The 14,664-nt window shown below is 43.8% G+C and overlaps 1 long non-coding RNA gene across 3 annotated transcripts; it reads left to right on the top strand.

Moving 5' to 3' along the window:
* The first annotated feature begins 534 nt into the window (after positions 1-534).
* LOC307213582 lies at positions 535-10,899 on the top strand. Of its 3 annotated transcripts, XR_013837584.1 has the most exons (4): positions 535-1,261; positions 2,036-2,102; positions 6,231-6,345; positions 10,821-10,899. It is a non-coding gene; the product is annotated as an uncharacterized lncRNA (long non-coding RNA). The 3 variants fall into 3 exon arrangements; XR_013837585.1 differs by lacking the exons at positions 535-1,261; positions 2,036-2,102 and adding an exon at positions 4,135-4,206; XR_013837586.1 differs by lacking the exons at positions 535-1,261; positions 2,036-2,102 and adding an exon at positions 5,769-6,020.
* Positions 10,900-14,664: the final 3,765 nt, after the last annotated feature.

The following is a 14,664-nucleotide window of genomic DNA, read 5'->3' as shown; positions in this document are numbered from 1 at the left end:
CAGCTCATGCCCAAGCCCCTTTCCGGAGAGTAAAAACTTAAAAGGAGTGCAAACTCGGAGGAATTTCTCTTACGACGACACCACGGTCGGAAGAGGGCGGGGCGAGCCAAAGTCACTCGCAAGAGTAAACAGATTTAATTTATTGCGACCCGTTTGCAATATCCGCGATCTTTTTCGGAGCATGCCGCTTTAAATGTATGCTCTGTGCTTGGAAGCGGTGCACGAACTCCTCGATCTGGAGCTAAAACACAACGAAGCACAGCCAAGCTGGATTCCCCACCCCCGCCTTTCTCTTTCATTGTCTCTGGGCGTATTTATCGTTGGGGCTAATTAAAAAAAACACACAAGTCATGTACATATGGGTGCGTGTGTAATATATATGCATGTATAACAACCCTCGCATAAATTTCCTAGTCAACACGTATTTCCTTCCCAGACCCTATGATCCTCTATTGATTCCCGTTAAAATGCTTTTCTTTTTCTTTGCCCCCTCTGCTGATCGAATTTCAGCGCAGCCAGGATATGCAACTAACCTTCCGGCACAACTGACTCGGAGAGATCAAAAGGCAGACTTGCATTCATTAAAATGTAGCACAGCTTAGGCAAGTTTTAGTAGAAGGTCTCCTTTTGCATTGCAATTAACGTGGCATAAACGGGAGGTGGATTTTTAAATCTTGATATACAGGGCGGTGCGGGGGGGGGGGGAGAAGAACAAAAGACACAGCTCTTTTTTACACAGGGATGACGTCAGTTTGATTTTACTGACAACTCTTGATGTATGTGGAGCAATTGCACACAGCTCCCCCCCCCCTTTTTTTCTGTTTCCTTTCTTTTTTTGCTGGCACTTTGCAGGAGAAACAATTATGTTAACTGTCCAAAACATTCGTCCTTGCAGATCTCGGGGCTTAAGCACTTAACTTCTAACTCCTAGTTACTTCGCAAGCAGGTCTGCAATGGTTATTTCCGGTATGATCTTTATTAGGGCGGAAAACAAGCAGCAGAGGGAGGGAACGGGAACAGCTAATAGGCACAAAGCAGAGACGAGGCTTCAACCTAGGAAGGTTGTTCATTACAGCAGCCCAGGAGAGGACACAGTAAGAGAAAATAGTCCCTGCTTCTCAGGCTCCCACAAAGTGGTTTGTTTCCCCGCTTTTGGGGCTGCAGAGCGGTGGGGCAGCTTTGGAGTGGGGCAGCTTTCAACTGTGGGCGACGAAAAGTAGTTGGGCACTGAATTCTGCAGCTCCTCTAAAGTCTGGAGCATGTAAGTTAATGGTGCAAGGATCCACTGATCCTGTGACTGCGTGTGATTCTGCCTCAGTCACTCTCTGGGCTGCAGTAGAAAAATAGATTGAACCAGAGGAACAGTCCGGTTGCGTGCAAAATCCGGACTGGATTTCCGTAGCACGTAGAACGCAGGCAGGAACGGAGCGCCTTACTCTCCCCCGGGCAAAGAGAGAAAGAGAAAAGAGATCAAGGAAATTCTCTTCTCACGAACATTGAAGGAGACTGAGATAAAGTCTTGGCTTAACTTTTTTTTTTTTTTTTAAAGCAGCTTCATACAACTAGATCAAAATCAGTGAAGTTGTGCAAATTTACAACATGTTGAAAAAAGGAGTGGACCTTTCCCCCTTAAGCAAATCTTCCAGCATGGTTCCATGTTTTGTCGAGGGTGAGTTCGGTCTGGCCGAGGGCGGGAGGGTGAATCCTTCACAGCCGCCTCAGTTAAGTCCCTCCCCGCAGATAGCCGCTTTGCCAAAAGTTGCTAAAGCAAGGCGTGCATTATTTTCCCCCCCTTATGCAACAGGAGCAGGCAGAAGTGCTAAGCGATTTAAAGGGATTAGCTGGTTTGCTCTCTGGCTTTTAACTGGTTTGATCGATTAATTAACCAGTTGTATTTGCACACTTAAACACTTCAAAGAAGGCGCTTGTTGAGGATCCTTAGTGAAGCTTAAGATCTGATGCTACCACACATCATTTAAATAAAAGAAAGCTGATTTACACACACCATTGTAAATGTGTTTCCTTTGCTTACCAGAAGTACCTTGGGGAGTCCCAAAGGAGCCTGTTCTACAAACCAGACTAAGGAATTTGCTGATTAACTGGTATGCTTTTTCAATCTCACACATGTCTCTACTCAGAAGAAAGACCCATTGAGTTCAATGGTGCTCTCTCAGGAAAATAGGTGTTGGGTTACAGACTTTAAACTACTTAATCAGGGCAATTGATCAAACAACATGTCTTCCCTTATTTTTATCCAATTTAATAAAAAGCATAACTTTTTTAAAAAAAGATCTGGGTGCAGATCTGGGTGCCTGGGGAATGTTTGTGCATAGACCCTTTCACACCGACATTCTTAGCAGTACTCCAAATCGTCTATTTGGAAAGGAGAGGAGCCTAGATTCCAGACCCTTCCCAGGCAAGTGCTGTCAAAGCTGGCAATGCTGGCAGTCTTTTCGGGGTTGTTCACCCATAATAATAATAATAATAATAATTTATTATTTATACCCCGCCCATCTGGCTGAGTTTCCCCAGCCACTCTGGGCGGCTCCCAATCGGTGTTAAAAACAATACAGCATTACATATTAAAAACTTCCCTGAACAGGGCTGCCTTAAGATGTCTTCTGAATGTCAAATAATTCTTTATCTCTTTGACATCTGATGGGAGGGCGTTCCACAGGTCGGGCGCCACTACCGAGAAGGCCCTCTGCCTGGTTCCCTGTAGCCTCACTTCTCGCAATGAGGGAACCGCCAGAAGGCCCTCGGCGCTGGATCTCAGTGTCCGGGCTGAACGATGGGGGTGGAGATGCTCCTTCAGGTATACAGGACCGAGGCCGTTTAGGGCTTTAAAGGTCAGCACCAACACTTTGAATCGTGCTCGGAAACGTACTGGGAGCCAGTGCAGATCTCTCAGAACCGGTGTTATGTGGTCCCGGCGGCCACTCCCAGTCACCAGTCTAGCTGCCGCATTCTGGATTAATTGCAGTTTCCGGGTCACCTTCAAAGGTAGCCCCACGTAGAGCGCGTTGCAGTAGTCCAAGCGTGAGATAACCAGAGCATGCACCACTCTGGCGAGACAGTCCGCGGGAAGGTAGGGTCTTAGCCTGCGTACCAGGTGGAGCTGGTAGACAGCTGCCCTGGACACAGAGTTAACCTGCGCCTCCATGGACAGCTGTGAGTCCAAAATGACTCCCAGGCTGCGCACCTGGTCCTTCAGGGGCACAGTTACCCCATTCAGGACCAGGGAATCCTCCACACCTGCCCGCCTCCTGTCCCCCAAAAACAGTACTTCTGTCTTGTCAGGATTCAACCTCAATCTGTTAGCCGCCATCCAACCTCCAACCGCCTCCAGGCACTCACACAGGACCTTCACCGCCTTCACTGGTTCTGATTTAAAGGAGAGGTAGAGCTGGGTGTCATCTGCATACTGATGAACACCCAGTCCAAACCCCCTGATGATCTCTCCCAGCGGCTTCATATAGATGTTAAAAAGCATGGGGGAGAGGACGGAACCCTGAGGTACCCCACAAGTGAGGGCCCAAGGGTCTGAACACTCATCCCCCACCACCACTTTCTGAACACGGCCCAGGAGGAAGGAGCGGAACCACTGTATAACAGTGCCCCCAGCTCCCAGCCCCTCTAGACGGTCCAGAAGGATGTTATGGTCGATGGTGTCAAAGGCCGCTGAGAGATCCAGCAGAACTAGGAAACAGCTCTCACCTTTGTCCCTAGCCCGCCGGAGATCATCAACCAGCGCGACCAAGGCAGTTTCAGTCCCATGGTGAGGCCTGAATCCCGATTGGAAGGGATCCAAATGGTCCGTTTCCTCCAGGCGTGCTTGGAGTTGTTCAGCAACCACCCGCTCAATCACCTTGCCCAAGAATGGAAGATTTGAGACTGGGCGATAGTTGGCCAAATTGGCCGGGTCTAAAGATGTTTTTTTAAGAAGCGGTTTAATGACCGCCTCTTTCAGCGGGTCTGGGAAGGCTCCCTCACAGAGGGAAGCATTCACCACCCCGCAAAGCCCATCGCCCAGCCCTTCCCGGCTCGCTTTTATCAGCCAGGATGGGCAAGGATCAAGAAGACAGGTGGTCGGTTTCACTCGTCCAAGCAGCCTGTCCACATCCTCGGAGGTAACAGACCCAATCCAGCACAGATAACTGTGCCCAGGGCTTTTTTCAGCTGGAACTCAGTTCTGGAACCTCTCAGGTGGGAGCCATTGCCATTACAGTGGTATCTTGGGTAACATACACTTCAGGTTACATACACTTCAGGTTACAGACTCCGCTAACCCAGAAATAGTGCTTCAGGTTAAGAACTTTGCTTCAGGATGAGAACACAAATCGTGCTCTGGCGGCGCAGCAGCAGGAGGAGGCCCCATGAGCTAAAGTGGTGCTTCAGGTTAAGAACAGTTTCAGGTTAAGTACGGACCTCCGGAACCAATTAAGTACTTAACCCGAGGTACCACTGTAAAATAGAACAAGGGAGGCATTCATGGTGAGTCTCGGTTCCTTTTCTAGAAAAGTAGCATCCATAGAAACCATTAAAGGGAGTGTGTTGGTAGGGCTGCCATCCTTGTGTAAGGGATTCAGAAACAGGATCCATACAAGGAAGACTGCTTTCAATGAGGCTTTGCCCTTGCTGAATTGGGTCTGGTATACACGATGATGTGAATCCTACCAGTAGACCAAAAGGCATGGTCTACTGCCTACATTCAGAAGAAATGAGATGATAATAGACCTGCCAACAATAAAGATGCCTTTTGGCAAAATTTTGCTTAAGTACAAAGTAATTTCAATTCACAGGATCATTTTTAGGCATATTGTGGGGATTTCCCACAGAGGAATCATTATAAATCATTCAGCAGATGTAAAGGTGTGTAGAGACCATGCACGAGAGATCATGTGTATTAAGTGATATAAAAATATTAATTGATGAATAATAGAATGAAAGATTATATCAGAAATCGCCTGGCTTGTGCTGGTAGTGGGATGAACTATCCTTATTATCTAGATTTTCTAATGCATGGTGAAGTATGCACGAGAGCAGCCCCCCGCCCAACCACCAAGCTGCCACGTTGTTCCGCCACCTGTATTTGGAAACCTGTCCCGCTCCTAATGACATCACCAGGAAGGCTCAAACACCTCTCCCAGGCCCAACTCCTCTGTGTACCCCAAAACTCATGAGCTCAGCCTCTTTCCTCATCCAAACTGCATTTGTGGCAGCTGCAAATGGAAGGCCTCTTTGTGAGGCCTACATTCTTCCACGAATCCATGGTTGTTGATATGTCAGGCCCACTATGCAACAAAGGCCCTGGAACATGTAATTTTTTCCCTGGTGCTGTTGTACATAATGATGATGATGGTCAAGAGGTTTTTGTCACTGACATACTGTTGTGTGCAACCCAGCAAAGAGCCCTGGGACAAACAATTTCCTAGGCACTCAACGTCCTCATCTACACACACACACACACACACACACACACACACACACACACAGGGTAAGCAGCAAACCTCTTGTTTTATTCATTCATTTATTAGATTTCTATAGATTGCAGGGCAGCTCACAGAATAAAATACAGGATAAAAACAAGTAAATAAGTACAACGAAACAGCAAAGCAATAACACCCCCCCTTCCTACAGACACATTTAAAAGGCTCTCATTGGGGCTTAATGTGGGGGTAGAGGGGGAACCAAAACTCTTGGTAGTTCTGAATTCCAGGGGAAGGGGCTGACTGGGAAATTCCACAATCTTTTTCTAACTCTCCGGTTTCTTAAAAAAAAATACAACATGTCTCTAATCTTATAGCAATACAAAAAAACCCAAAAAAAACATATAGGCTATCCATTCTGTTCAACTACCTGAATGTCAAACTTCACATGATGTGGTAGAACCATGTGACTAGCTCTCTTGCCAAATTTTTATTTTGCTTGAAGCAGCCACTGGGGGAAGGAGTGTGCCTTTTGCCCACCTCAGCCATCAGGGTTTCTGGCTGTAGACTTGCTCTCCTGACACATCAAAGGTGAAAGATTACTTCTGAATAATTGCTAATACAGAAATTGCCCCAAGGTGTTAAATTCAGCATGGTGTTGTTGTTTTTTCAGGGCACATTAAAACTTGCCTTGTTTAACATGTGGCTTTTACATGGTGACACAATATGTTTCCCATCCTTGTGATTTAAATGATCCTAAAGCTAAAATAAACTTAAGGCCTATTATATCTGTTTCTTTAGCCATGGACAGCTATTCTTCTACATGATCTGACGATTATGTTCCTTGCCCAGTTTTCTGCTCTTTCTACCATCGAACAGCCTGGAGCTCCGTGAATCATAAGCAACAGCAATTCAGGTAAGGTCATTCACAACCAATTATTTCAGGGAATCTGTTTGACCTATATTTATGTACAACAGACACAAAGAGTCGTGCACAATTTAAGTGTCTCTAACAAATTATCCCTACCCTTTATCCATGCTTGTATAAAAAGCTATCTTTGTCCATATTTGCAGTGCAGGAGGTGAGACACACAACTTTTATATAACGCTGACACAATCTTTTCTTTTATTGATTTCGCAATAATAATTAAGAATGGGAGTTTGAGAGGAAGTGAGATCCATGGAAGGTTCTCTTTTGCAGGGTATAATGTGGTCCTCTTTGTGGGTTGCCTGATTTGATTGCCATGCATGCAATCTCTTTACTCCCTGTGCAAGCATTTTTGTGCATTTTTAAACATTTGGAAGCCATTTCAAGAGCACTTCCAGGAAGCAGGATATAAGCTGGTGGGGCAGGGGAAGAGTGTGAGGAATCAATGGTGTATGTAAGTTCTCTGGAACTGCAGATAATTGTGGCATCTTGGCAAAGGCACAGCACCAGCACCTGGCATGGTGGAGCAGAGGGTTGCCATATTTTGAAGAGCCAAAAAGAGGGCACATTTGCCAACTTTTACTTTTAACTATGGATCACTATGAATACTCTATGCATGAAAAAAAGGACGTGTCCTGGAAAAAGAGGACATATGGCAACCCTAGAGAGGATGGGGAGCCACCTCACCTGATGCCAGCCTCCTCTTTAAATAAATAAATAAACACGTCTTGCTTTTGTAATGTCCCAGCACTATAAAAACAAGCGCTAGACCAGACAGGTGCAGCCACCACTATCTTTTCCCCAACGGTTCAGCGCCAAGCAAAGACGTTTTTGTTGTCTCGGGCGTTTTAGGAAGCACAAGTGATTGGATGTGTTTACCCAACATTTTCAATATGTTTCCGTATTTTGATTACCGCGTTTGTTGTAAATCATTGTCACGCTTCTTTGCTGTGGGAAGTGAGTCATAAATTAAATAAACCTAACCCAACTTAGGAGCATGAGAAACTGCCTTGTATGGAGTCAGTCCAAGACCACTGTTCCATTGAGCTCACTATTGCCCACACTTAACTGGCAACAGCTGTTCAGGGTTTCAGAGAAGGGACATTCCCAGACCTACCAAGAGATGCTAAAGATTGGACCTGGGACTTTCTGCACCCAAAGCAGATGGTCCGACACTGACTACAGCCCTTTAGAGTTGTTGCCAGACAGTGTGGACAATAGATGAACCAAATGGTTCCTAAAGGCATAGATGCATAGATCCTACCTAATATAACCTTTTGGTTCCATCCTCCATGTACTGATTGGGGAGAATGCCTACAGGAATTGGGTTTAAGAAAGAGGATGTTAGTGATGCTGGCTGCAACTGCCTTGCCCTGTAGTGCTTCTCTTTTCAATGCTGGGCCAAGGGAGTGCAGCTGGAGCTGTGCTGCTGCCTTCCTCCTTTGCTGCCTGCCACTGGCCAGTGTCATCTGTACTCTGGTGAGCTTGGTGGGGAGAAGAACTGGAAGGAACATTGCTCAGGGCCTTGTCAACCTGGTGCCAGCCCTGTCCCAGCACAAGGACATGGAACAAAACCCTAATGAATGCAATTGTCGCATTTGATCTACAAGAAGGATTCATAGTTCCTGCATAGAAGTCATTTCTGTGTGGATTTTTTTTTTTAATCCTGCAAAGTGCTTTTGAGACTGCAGCTGAAATGCAGCTTGAGCACATGTTTAAGAGCCATTTCACACATTACACAGAGACAGGTCTGGGAACGATGTCAAGTGTACACTCAGAGAGAAGAAGCCAGTAATGACTGATATATATGTGTTTCCAAATTTTTGTTTGGCGCATTCACATCCTGCGGTTTTAAAGCATACATAAACCCTTTTAGGTGTATCCCTAAAAATGTAATGTGTAAAGTGGCCATAACATTGTATCCACTGGGCCACACTAGTTCTTGACTTGTTAATGCAAGAGTTTGTTGTTTATTACGCTTGGCCTGGAATCAAGTGATTTCGTGATTAAGAGGAATCTTTCCGTACCAGTACCAGACTGCCAAATTCCCAGTTCACCGCCATAACTTGTTTCAGGATGGCAATAACCTCTTGCAAGCTGGGCACACACAAAAGACAGGAGCTTGTTCACAATTTTAAATAAATAAATAAATGTCATTTGCAAGCGTGATGGACAAGCCCTCAAAGCACGCCATCAGGCACAGAAGGCTGCTTTCCTTTAAGAACTCTCACTCTGTACTGTGCCCCTATTGTTCACTTAACTCAGAACCAATGTATGTATGTTTAGCTATCAAGTACAGTGGTACCTCGGGTTAAGTACTTAATTCGTCCCGGAGGTCCGTTCTTAACCTGAAACTGTTCTTAACCTGAAGCACCACTTTAGCTAATGGGGCCTCCTGCTGCCACCGCGCCGCCAGAGCACAATTTCTGTTCTCATCCTGAAGCAAAGTTCTTAACCTGAAGCACTATTTCTGGGTTAGCGGAGTCTGTAACCTGAAGCATATGTAACCTGAAGCGAATGTAACTCAAGGTACCACTGTATTGGGAAATATTCTAAAGCAGCAGTAGTTGCACATTGTCATGTTGCAGATCAGTGGTTGTGGTTTGTTTTGCTTTTTTTGAGTGAATCACCACATTGTCTTACTTACTGCTGCTATGTGGGAAGCCACTTTAAAGTGGAACCTGGTTGTACAATCCAATGCAGCTGTAGAAGTGTCTCCAGGCCAAAAGGGGGTGGGATGGGTAAAGCATTGCTAAGGAGTGAATAGGCACTTTCTATTTGTTCTTCTGTCAATCAATATACTACTATTTAGACTACCCATTTACCTGGGAGTCAGCAAACTCCGAGGGACTTACCTTTGAGTGAACATACATAGAGTTGTGCTCCCGGGTTTCCTTGGACATCCTCTTCACAATGCTGTTTCCCTAACATGCTGGCAGCTAGTCAGTTCTGGCATTAAGTACTATGGCTTTGCATACATCAGCCTTTGCTGCAACTCTACAGAGACATAAATAACTTCAAAGAAACAGGCTGTTGTACTAGCAGCCAAATTGTTAAGCATTGTCAATGCTTGCTTTTTCATCCTGCTGATTTACGCTGCGAGATGTGAATTTCCTTATTTAAATTTTCTCTTTAGGTGTCATATTGGGTTAATTGTAAAACAATTGGATATGTACGGAACTGTAACACTTGGAACATCCATTGATTTCTGGAATGATATATGTACATAACAACTATTGTGTTTCTCGGGATGAGTAAATCCCTGGCTCTGAGTAAAAATTTAAGGTGCCCATAGGTGAGCTTTAATGTACATGTCAGTTTGGATTGGTAGTGTAATTCTTTATAGACCTGGAACATGATTGGTTGTTAAAGGCTCTCCTTGTACCTGAGTTGTTTTAGAAAAAGCATAGCTTTATGTTGAGCTAACGTCATGCTGTTAAGAATCAGTACCAATGTAAACATTGAGAATGATGGCTTTATGTTGGCCGTTATGTCACACAGTATTTCACGGTGGTTGAAATCCCTTCATTTTTATCCAGGTTGCTTTGGTTTTGTCAGCTTACCAGCTAAGAATGAAAGATGTGCAGTTCTCAAAACAAAATGAAACTACTATTTCAAATACAGAAGTGATAACATATTTCTCTCTCCCCCATTGTGCGTGCCCATGCGCATGTGCGCAAGGAAAAAAACCACCCAGTAATACCACTTAATAATTCCTGTTAATGCAATGTAGAAAGTATATGCTATTTCACTTAGCTACTAGGTTATTTGAATGTGTGCCAGAATATATCAGACGAAGCAAATAAATTACAGAGGCAGGGGTGAAAGAGTAAAAATATGGAGTTAAAGGTATAGAAGTAAACATGGTGGACATGTAATATGATCTGAAGATAGGGAACACAATATAACTTTTAAGCATCCATCTTTATTTCTGGTATTGTTTCTTTTTAGCCAAAAAGCTTATTTGTAAATTCATTTTAAAACATCCTGAACCTGCTATTCATGCCAGATGTATGAACTGGGGCCGTTACAGTTGATTAATTTTTTAAGTCAATCAACTTAAAAATGCAAAAACCTCTCTTTGAAATCAATGGGACTTGAATGTGTATAATTTTAGCTAGCTTGTGCCCAGGGTTTATGTGTCAAAAGGGCCATCTCTCTCCCCCCCCCTCTCTCTCCTGTATCACACTAGGATAGCACTAGGCCCCATAGACAAGTAAGTACTGTTTTCAATAAAGCTCTCCCAGAATCAGAATCTTTAAAATGCTTTTGCACACAATACAGCAATATTGTGCTTCCTGTAGACTTTAGCACTTTTGAGATTTTTAGCATTTTGATACTAAGTGTTAAATCAAGCATATCCATAATTAAATAGTACATTGAAAAATACATTTAGCTAGCAGAACATTATTTCAAAGTATTGTAACTATTTGCATAAGTGCAAATCTTTTTTTTTTCTATAGTGTGAAGAATAATAGGAGCTTTGTGATCCAAAGTCTTCACTCTGATCTCAACAGCCAAACTTAATGCAAGGGAACAAAGGTTAAAAAAATGTTTTTACTTTTCTTGCAGAACATTTTTAGATAGATAGCTTAGTTCTCGCTGAGGTGGCAAACCTTATGGATCTGGGCTACAGCACTTCTCAGTTCAGATGTGGGCTCACATTATTGACAACATGAGTGGAGCAATCCAAGAGGACAGACGGAGGTAGAGCCAAAGGCAGATGAACCATTTCTCATATTCCGGTTTTTTGTTTTTGAAACAGTTTCCCTTACGTTAAAGAAAACAAGCTCTGTCACCTCCAAGGCTGGTGTAGTTTGTCCCCCCACCTATCCCATTCCAAGAGTGTGTCAGGCAAATGGGAGGTTGGTAGCTCTTAAGGTCCACAACCCATACATTCCCTAGGAATGTTTCCTCCCTGACCTCTCCAACGCTTGAGGAGAGCTGACCTTTCCACAACCTCATGGAGGAGGGATCTCCTATTCTGAAGATGAGCTTCTCTTTCTCCCCTCAAAATGGGAAATTTGGCACTTCTGTGGCCCCATTGGTGCCCTCCCAGAGACCACAGGACCGCAACCTTAATCTGTAAGCCCTCACCTGCTCTCTAAAATGAAGAATTAAAGGAGCTTTGTTATCCAAAATCTTCACTTTGTCTTTACTACTTCACTGAGCACTGGCGGAGGAAGAGGAGTGCGGGGGGAGCGCACCGCCCCCGGCAGTGCAATCCCAGTGGGGTGCCATTTTGGCTGCCCTCCAGCCTGCACTGGGAGCCCTGCCCCCGCAGGTGGCGCACCACGCCCCCAGGGTGCACTTCAGCCCCGCCCCCACCTTCTCTCTGCCCCCCCCCCCGGTGCCGGAGCATGAAGCTCTGTCACTGTCAGTGAGAACTAGATCTTAGTGCAACAAAGTTTTCATCTTGACTTACTTTTATGCTTGCCCAATTAACAGAGTAACAGCAGCTTTGTGGGGCCTACGTTTTCCAATGTGTTGTACTTCAGCAACGCCATTGCTTTGCTGAATGTACTGCAAATCCCAAGAAACCTGGCAAAATCAAGTTGAAGCAGTTCCCATGTTTTTGGGGTTTTTTTTAAAGTGTGAGATACATCTGCTTGGCAGGGGGTTGGACTCGATGGTGGTCTCTTCCAACTCTATGATTCTATGATTCTATGATCTACCACATTTCCAGCATCTTTTAAGTTGAACAATCAACACTCACTCCTTAGATTACCACATGTCTCATTGGCCTCTGCTGTATTATAGTAGGAACATGGGTGTTGTATTTTCACATGATAAACTCTTTCCCCACAGTTTCTCCAGTGTAATAAGGGTGAAACAGGCATTTCATTAACATAAGACAGTCACCTCCCCATTCCCCGCTTGATATAAACAGTACACACAGTGGTGGGTTTTTTCTTTCTTTCTCCCTGGTAATAATAATTTTACACATTTTTATAACGCCTTTCATCCCAAAGGATCCCAAATCATTTTGCAAGCTATTTGCAAGAATCGCTTTATCCACCAGTGAAATGAGACCAACTCTGCGGGACAACAGACAATCTGTTTAGCAGCAGCACAACAGTGATACACAGAAAGTGAAGATTGCTCTGTCCATTTGGAGAGCAGAAGAGAAGATTTCAGACTAAGTGACAGAATGCCATTATTCAGACTTGGGAAATTTCACCCCAGTCTTCTAAAAGCCGTAGCAACAACAATGCCACCGGGAATCCAAATGACGACATATCAGTGCATTTAATGCCCCTCTTTCTGTTCATGTGCGAATTCCAGTAATGGAATTATTGTAATTTTTTTAAATCATAGAATCATAGAATCATAATGCTGAAAGGGACCCCCATGTGAGCTCGATTAAAAAAAATATGTTGATGTTAAATAATAATCTTACAATTATTCACATAACATCAAATCTGCTTTACTGTTCATCAGCAGGGATCTGATCAGCAGAGAATATCCCATAAGTTGATAGAGATGCATTAGTAACACCATTAGGGGGAGCTGAGCTGTTTATTGTAATACATTCACTTTCTTCCCCAAAATGCTATTTCATATATTATAAATACTGTAATCTAAAACATATATGCCAGAAATATGATGAGTAGGACTCTCTTCCAAGTAAACATGTTTAGGCTCAGGTTCCACATTTAATGCAAATATTATAGCCACAATTTATGGTTTATAATCACACCAACTGGGTGTAATGCAGAACACACATGTCACACAAATCCCCCCCATAGGATTTATGGACTGGGATCAAGGAATGCCATGCAGGTGAAGCAGAGAACTATGTGGACAGACAGAGCTTTGCTATTTTTAGGCTGACATTTTCCATTGCTAAAGAGACAAGCTGATCTGTTTTGAAAATGGCTTATCTCTTTTGCATCATTTCCTTATATATGGAAAACTGTATAATAGTGAACTAGTTTCTCTTACGATACTCAGTAGTATTCTGGGCAGAAATAAAAGCATTTGTAATAACTAGTTTACTGGAATTAACTGCACAGAAACAGTTCCTGTATTTCAGATGTGCGGGGTTTGTTTATTCTTTATATTTTCTATTTTTTCAAAAACTTTATATTTAAAAATACGCAATTCTTCATTGACTGATATCTACCACCTTTGAGCCGATACACAGCTTGATGAAGCATATTAACACAGTGAACATTCCCTTCTCTTGCTTCTTATGAATGGATACTCAATAAGATAAATACAAAGTAAGTTTTGTAGGAAAAGATAATTTTACTATTTAAAATATTTCTGCTTAATGGTAATGGGAACTTTGTTTCTAAGGTTACTCAGTGAAATGTGAAATACAGTGGTACCTCGGTTTATGAACTTAATCCATTGCGGAAGTCCGTTCTTAAAACAAAACCGTTCTTAAACCGAGGCACACATTTCCTAATGAGGCCTCCCACCACCGGTACCCTTCCACCATTCGGATTCTGTTGAGAAAGCACAAGCCCTGCGTGCTACAGTTCCCACTCATGTTTCATGTGCTTGTGCGTGGCACAGGAAGACAGCTCATTCTTCTCTTGAAGAACTACAGGTGCTACCTGAGGTTAGCAAAGGCTGTAGAATTGAGGAATGTGCAAGAGTCTGAGAGTTGTGAGGATGTTCCACAGATGCCTGACAGGAACGCCAGGAGAGGGCGCAAGGCATTAGGGAAGGGATTGATCTCACAGAGGTCTGCAAAGGTACATCCACAGGTCTTGTCAGAATGCTCGGCAAGAGGGGGTGTTGGGATTCAGAACTTACAGGGTTAAGTTGTTCTGAGTAGTGCCTCCCATTCTGACGTGTGGAAGGAGGGAGGAGCATTACTTTCTGTTGTTCTCTCTTTGTCTCTGAAAGAGACGGACGCCATGAATGCTAGCAGTCCAGGAGAATCTGAGAAATGCTGAGCTGTAAATATTTTGCTGCAATAAAGAACTGTTAATTTGGACTCACAGAGCTTGGTGTATTTGGATCTAAGCAAGCAGCAACGGTTTTTGTTCCGCTGTGTTTTTACTCTGCAAGACGAAACCGGAGAGCAGAAGGTCTGCGCAGCTTGGCTAAGAAGTGTGCCGGACCGCAATAAACTGGGGCTAATTGGGGCCATAAAGTAATTAGCCAATTAAGATTTTATCACAGATTCCATTCTTAGACCGAGGTAAAGTTCCCAAACCAAGACACTATTTCTGGTTTTGCGGAGTTTGTAAACCAAATTGTTCTTAAACCAGACTGTTCTTAAACCAAGGTACCACTGTAGTAAGATGAGAGTGTCTTCAATTCAGAATGTCTTTAGTCACCACAACCACT

Source organism: Podarcis cretensis, assembly GCF_951804945.1.
Source record: "Podarcis cretensis genome assembly, chromosome: 3".
NCBI lineage: Eukaryota > Metazoa > Chordata > Lepidosauria > Squamata > Lacertidae > Podarcis > Podarcis cretensis.
This window is presented reverse-complemented; position numbering and strand designations above follow the sequence as displayed.